Here is a 6,592-nt window from a genome sequence, read left to right as displayed (position 1 = left end):
CTCCATCGTGGGGTTGCTGGTTGAGATCCGCGGGGTAGCCTTGGAGCCTTGGCGTCAGAGCGGTGCCTCTGTGATGAGCTGACAGCAGAGTTTCTGCTGTGCATTCCGGGGAAGCTTTTAAAAGTCAGGACAAAATAGCATAAGATATATTATGAGGTACATTTTAAAGTGTTTCTGTTTTTTGCTGTGCGTAAAATGAGAGAACTGAATATGTAAAGAATATTTTTGTGATACGGATTCTCTGACAATATAAATAAATATGATTAAATATTGAATGCAAAAAATGTAATTGTATTCTACTTGAACTGAGTTAAGTGTGTGTATGATGTTTCTTAGTACAGGAAGTTAACTTTTTTGTCTATTTTTACACCCAGATAAATCAATTCATTATTTAAAAAAAAGTGTGATATTTCACATACGTGACGGTACAAGCCTATTACACAATTTTAAGATGGTGTGTGTGTGTGTGTGTGTGTGTGTGTGTGTGTGTGTGTGTGTGTGTGTGTGTGTGTGTGTGTGTGAGGCCCCCACGCTCTCTCTCTCTCTCCTCCAGAACAAGTGGACGTTGTGGTGAGCAACAGACCCATCTGGTGTGCCCTCTCCTCCAACTGGTGTGTGAACGTGACGTAGCGCTCCGGGCCGCTTCCTCGTGTTCCAACATCACACCAGTGGTACCTGAACAAACACAGCCCCAACCCGCTCCAAACGCACAGCACAACACACTCAAAACACAGCAAAGTACGATCATCAAGGAGATGGTCAAGATTTAGTATTTTTATCTGAAAACATATTCAGTCGACATATTAAGGCATAGGAGCGGTTGTACCTGAAATAAATAGGACAGAACCACGATCCCCCAGAGTTTGTTCAAGTCCAACTATGACCAACCAGTGGTAACTGAAAAAAACGAACAAAAGTTGGATCTTCATTATGGTAAACAATATTTTTAATCCAACTTTTTCTTTCCATTTCCATTTATGATCTTGGTCCTTATGTAGTGTGATTAAGTGCTATTAAAAAACATAAACTTTTTCTCAAACTGGGGGGAGAGTCCAGGTTAGGGGGAGAGAGTGTCGGTGTGTATTCCTATAGGCTAGAGGAGCACATGAACTGACCATGATAATAATCACAGTGAGATCTATGTTTATTTTTATTGAAGTTTGATAAATACTATATAAAAATGGACATGTTGTTGAACCACTCGGCTGTAACTTCTCTTCAGCTCACTGAGGCACTGGGGTACTCATGTCTGCGGGACAGTAGAGATGAGGAGATCTCAACGTTAAACCGCAGACCAGAGACCGGGGGGGGGGGGGGTTATGGGTGGGAGAGGGAGGGGGAGTGTAGTGGTGGGTTTGTGGCAACGTTGCCGAACAGAAGGTCTGCACTCCCCCCACCCACTCCCTCCCTCCCTCCCTCCCTCCCTCCCTCCCTCCCTCCCCTCCCTCCTCAAATCAAACCCTCTCTCCACCATTGCCTTTCTTTCCCTCTCTGTCTCTTTTCCCATCTCTCTACCCCTCTCTCTCTCTCTCTCTCTCTCTCTCTCTCTCTCTCTCTCTCTCTCTCTCTAACCCCTCTCTCTCCTCTCTCTCTCTCTCTCTCTCTCTCTCTCTCTCTTCTCTCTCTCTCTCTCCTCTCTCTCTCTCTCTCTCTCTCTCTCTCTCTCTCTCTCTCTCTCTCTCTCTCTCTCTCTCTTCCATCGTCTCTCTCTCTCTCTCTTTCTCTCTCTGTCTATCATGTGTTCCCCCGCCCCTCCCTCGCCCCCCTCTCTCTCCCTCCGTAGAGCAGTGGCAGATGGCTGCAGATGAATCTCTCATAATCATGTCAGGACGCCGTCTCCGATCCCAATTCATCTCTTTAAACACATTTCATCAGACGCACAATCACACCAAGATGAAGGCAAGGGCCCCCGGAAGGCAAGGGGACCAAAGCAAACACACACGGACCCACACGCACACAGACGCACAAAGATTGTCAGAGCGGGCCATCTTTGTGTGTCTGTGTGTGTGTGTGTGTGTATACTTTCTGCTCCGGGACTCTAACACCACTTAATCACGTCTGTGTGCTCTTGCAAAGGCCTCCTCCTTGGTGGACGATCGATCGCACACACTCTTGTATCCCTGCCCCTCTGTCATCCCCGCTCCTCCACTCGTGTCTTCATTTAGGCATTTGTCATTGTGTGTTTCTCTCTTGTCCCGATCGCAGACTCCAGTCTTCACTTATGAAGCGCATCCTTTCTCCTTCTCATCATCTGGCTGAGAGGTGTATAACTCCCCCCCCCCCCCCCCTCCGCCCAAACACACACACATATTCACCGACACACACACACACACACACACACACACACACACACACACACACACACACACACACACACACACACACACACACACTCTCACTCACGCACACACGAACCCACGCACACACGCACCCAAGCAAACACATGCACACGCTCACTCACACACGCACACACACACACACACGCACACACACACACACTCACACACACACACACACACACACACACACACACACACACACACACACACACACACACACACACACACACACACACACACACACACACACACACACACACACAAACACACACAAACACACACTCACACTCTCATTCAGTCCCAGCTTTCCAATGGCTGCTCTCTTTATTGGGGAGCTTCTCTGCCAGGCGATTATTTACCACAAAGTGAATCGTGAAGCCCTTTCCACACCACTTCTCTCTCTCTCCTTCAGTGTCATCACCCCCCCCCCCCTCCCCCTCCCCCCCACTGTGTGACCCCCGTCTCCGTCCCCCGACCCCCGCTGCTGCCACCACCACCCATGCGTGCGATGCTGTTAATTGTGGTATCAGGTGAAGTCGGTCTCACCCCATTTCCAGAGCCATGCTCTGCTGGGGCCATTCTCTCCCCTCTAAAGGCCACCGCTGCCCCCATTTCACAGCCTCCTCCACGTCCCATTTACCGCCACCTCCTCCAGCTCCTCCGCAGGCCGCACACATCAATGGTTTGTTTTGCTCTTGTTTTTCTGACTGGCTAACTCCTGTCCCTCCCCCATGGCCACCCTCACCCTTGATCCACTCTCCTCCTCCTCCTCCGTGATGTATTAACCCCCCCCCCCCCCCCCCACCCTCCCTCCCTCGCACATTGTTCACTCGCTCATTTCGCTGTCTAAATGTGTGTGTCTGTGTGTGGAGAGAGAGACAGAGAGAGAGAGAGAGATAGGGAGGGAGAGACCCCTTAGTTTTCAGGTCACATTACCTGTTATTTCCTCTGTTGGTCGGTCTCTCTCTCTCTCTCTTTCTCTCTCTCTCTTTTTTTCTCTCTCTCTCTCTCTCTCTCTCTCTCTCTCTCTCTCTCTCGTCTCTCTCCTCTCTACTCTCCATCCTCTCTCTCTCTCTCACTCTCTCCTCCTCTCTCTCCCCTCTCTCTCTCTTCTTCCATCTCTAATCTCTTCTCGCTCCTCTCTCTCTCTCCCTTCCTCTCTCTCATCTCTCTCTCCTCGCTCTCTCTCTCTCTCCCTCTCTCTCTCTCTCTCTCTTCTCTCTCCTCTCTCTCTCTCTCTCTTCCTCTCTCCGTCTCTCTCTCCTCTCTCTCTCTCCTCTCTCTCTCTCTCTCTCTCTCTCTCTCTCTCTCTCTCTCTCTCTCGCTCTCTGTTACACCACCTCTTCTTCTTCATATTATTCATCCTCTGCTTCCTCATGATGCATCAGTTCTACTTATAAAGACCTGTCCTTCACTATTCATCCACATCATGACATCATGACATCATCATCATCATCATCATCATCATCATCATCATCATCATCATCATCATCATCATCATCATCATCATCATCATCCTCATTGATTTCATCATCAGCATATTCATCAACTTTATCACCCTTATTACCTTCATCCATTATCATCCTCTTCATCATCCTCAGCAGCAGCAGCAGAAGCGTGCATCATCATCATCATCATCATCATCATCATCATCATCATCATCATCATCATCATCAGGAGAGGTCACCTGTGCCCTGGTGAATCAAGTTGCTGGTTTATCTGTGTTTCTTGTTAAAGAGTTTCTTGTGTTGTAGGTTCATTTTGTGTTGGATGATCATGTACTGATGCACTGAAATAGGAAATGTAAAGTTAGATTGAGCCGGTGGCCATCTTGTGGGACAGATCCCACAGACCGACAGAGATAGCCCCCTTTCGACATGACGCCTCAGCACGGCCTTCATCACGGTGTGACGTCAACCTCACGTCTCCTATTGACGAGGAACTGTTAAATGACGAGTCGCCTTTAACAGAGGGGTGGTGGAGTCTCTGTGACACTTTGTGAGCGGGAGTGGACCGCGGGCAGGGGTGTTTGCGTGTGATTGTTTGTGAGCGTTTTGTATGTTGTGTGTTTTTGTGCATCAACACAGAAACCAGACTTTCCATTATTTTCCCTCTAACTTTTTTGTTGATTTTTGAATTATTCATGAGACAAACTGAAGATCTCTCATTAACATAGAACAAAAAATTGCAAATTTATGGAAACTCCTAATTACTTGCCTTATTTGCCATGACCATATTAAATATTCATAAATATGTGATTATTCCCTTGATTTGACTGTGTTTCAGTTTAATCGGCTATTCTAGCTTGACGAAAGCTGCAACCCAGCTTGTGCTAAGTACACAAACCAAAACAAAACCAGACGCTTTTGCACAAAAAAAAACACATTTTTAAACCACAAGACATCCCATTATTTTGCTGGAAAACGAGCCCTCACAGTATTTATAAATATCTAAACGCCCCAAATCTCAGAGGGGCTATGGGCTCATCGTGATTCAAAACAAGCTTTTCTTCTTTATTGATTTAAAAGATTTCCCCATCTGGCGAGTACATACCCATGTGTATTACCTCCTCAGAAGAGAGGGGACACTTTCAGGTAAGAACATGGCCACGCTTGAGTTTACCTGTGTGCGCGATGTTGTGCGGTTGTCATTTCAAACTGCTAGCATATTGACAGCAGTACAGCTTTGGATAAAGACCGTCCCCCTGTGCATTGGAATGAGTTCCAGTAAGTTGCAGGAAGGATACGAAAAAAACAACAACACAACAACAAAAGACCAAAACAGTTCAGTCAAGTACAGCCTATCGCAGCCCCGGTTTAATTTCATAGTGATTCAAAATCAAAACACATCCATTTATCTGGCTGTCATCCAGAACTAATCGCTTCATTTCCACTCTGCAGCCTAAAAAAAAACCATGCAGATTTCTCTCCCGATTGGCCCAAAATTGAGAGGAAAAAAAAGCGTGGAGCGCTAAACGAGAGTAAAGACGAGTCTCTGTTTGAGTGTATTTCTGTTCTTCTCCCCTCGTCTTCGCTCAAACCCCCAGTTGGTGGCTGCAGCGCGATGCCAAGAGCGTGTAATAAAAAGGAAGTCTCTGGGCCCATCTGGGACGATCACACAGGGTCCCTGGCTGTCGACGCGCCCGTTGGCAAGGCAGCGTTTAACCTCAAATTTATGACTTCGTTATATCAGAATTAATTACAGATATTTCATCGCAAAGTGAGTGGCGTTGACGAAGACGGTAAGCGCTGGCAATTTACCTCTATTTGTGGATTAATCTGAGCCCACCTGTGATGCTTGGTGCGCTAAGTAGGTACATCAGTTTTAATTACAAGCCTCTGAGAGTGGGTTTAGTTAAATTACGGTATTAATTATCACATTTAGCAGATTTCAGAGTGACAAAACGGTTGTGGACAAGCACTTCTCTCAAACCTCCTGTTCGCCGCCCCCCCGCCCCCCCCACACACGTCAGGATTCGCTCGCGTCCTTCAGACCACCTTCAAACTGTCGGATGCAACGCGGAAACCAACTTCAAGATTCGTCATATTTCACACACAGTCAAAAAGCCAAATCGCCGCTCATCACAACCATGGATGAGCAAATACATCAACACCCTCCTTCCAGAGTGGTAGATACCCCCAGACTTTTGGATTAACCATAAGGAGGTAACAGATGATAAATTGTGGGGATATATATATATATATATATATATATATAAAATAAATAGCAGCTAGATATTCTGGCGACGCCCTGTGTAATGACAAAGGTAAGTGTCCTTAGTTCACACCATTACCCCCTGCAGTCAGCCTCAGTCCGTCTCACTCACATCTCCTCAAGGATCATTTGATTCACGCTCTGCTGCCACTTGCACACCGACTACATCTGAGAGAGGAGGAAAAAATAACAACCTTTGACCCAAGGGACCCATTTAATACAGAGAACGTATAGAATTATACCGTCCGCACGGTACATTAATTTCACAGTTTATATCCAATTTGCGAGTTTTTCCACACCCAAAGATTGGAAAAGCCAAATGTCTTTTAGGGGATGATTTAGAGTGTGCGGAATGGACACAATGGCAAATGGACTTTTATGTTTTAAATGTGATTTCTTTCAGACATCCGCGCAGAGGCCAGAGCAAATATATTCACAGCCCGGAGCTAATGTTGTAAAGAGCACTAATGCTACAGTGTACTTGAAGTCTTATAGACTGGATCCCACTAAGTTATGGCCGTTGTCAGACGAGCCCCAGC

This window comes from Gadus chalcogrammus, chromosome 23 (genome assembly GCF_026213295.1).
Source record: "Gadus chalcogrammus isolate NIFS_2021 chromosome 23, NIFS_Gcha_1.0, whole genome shotgun sequence".
Taxonomy (NCBI): Eukaryota; Metazoa; Chordata; class Actinopteri; order Gadiformes; family Gadidae; genus Gadus; species Gadus chalcogrammus.
Note: the sequence above shows the minus strand (reverse complement) of the source record.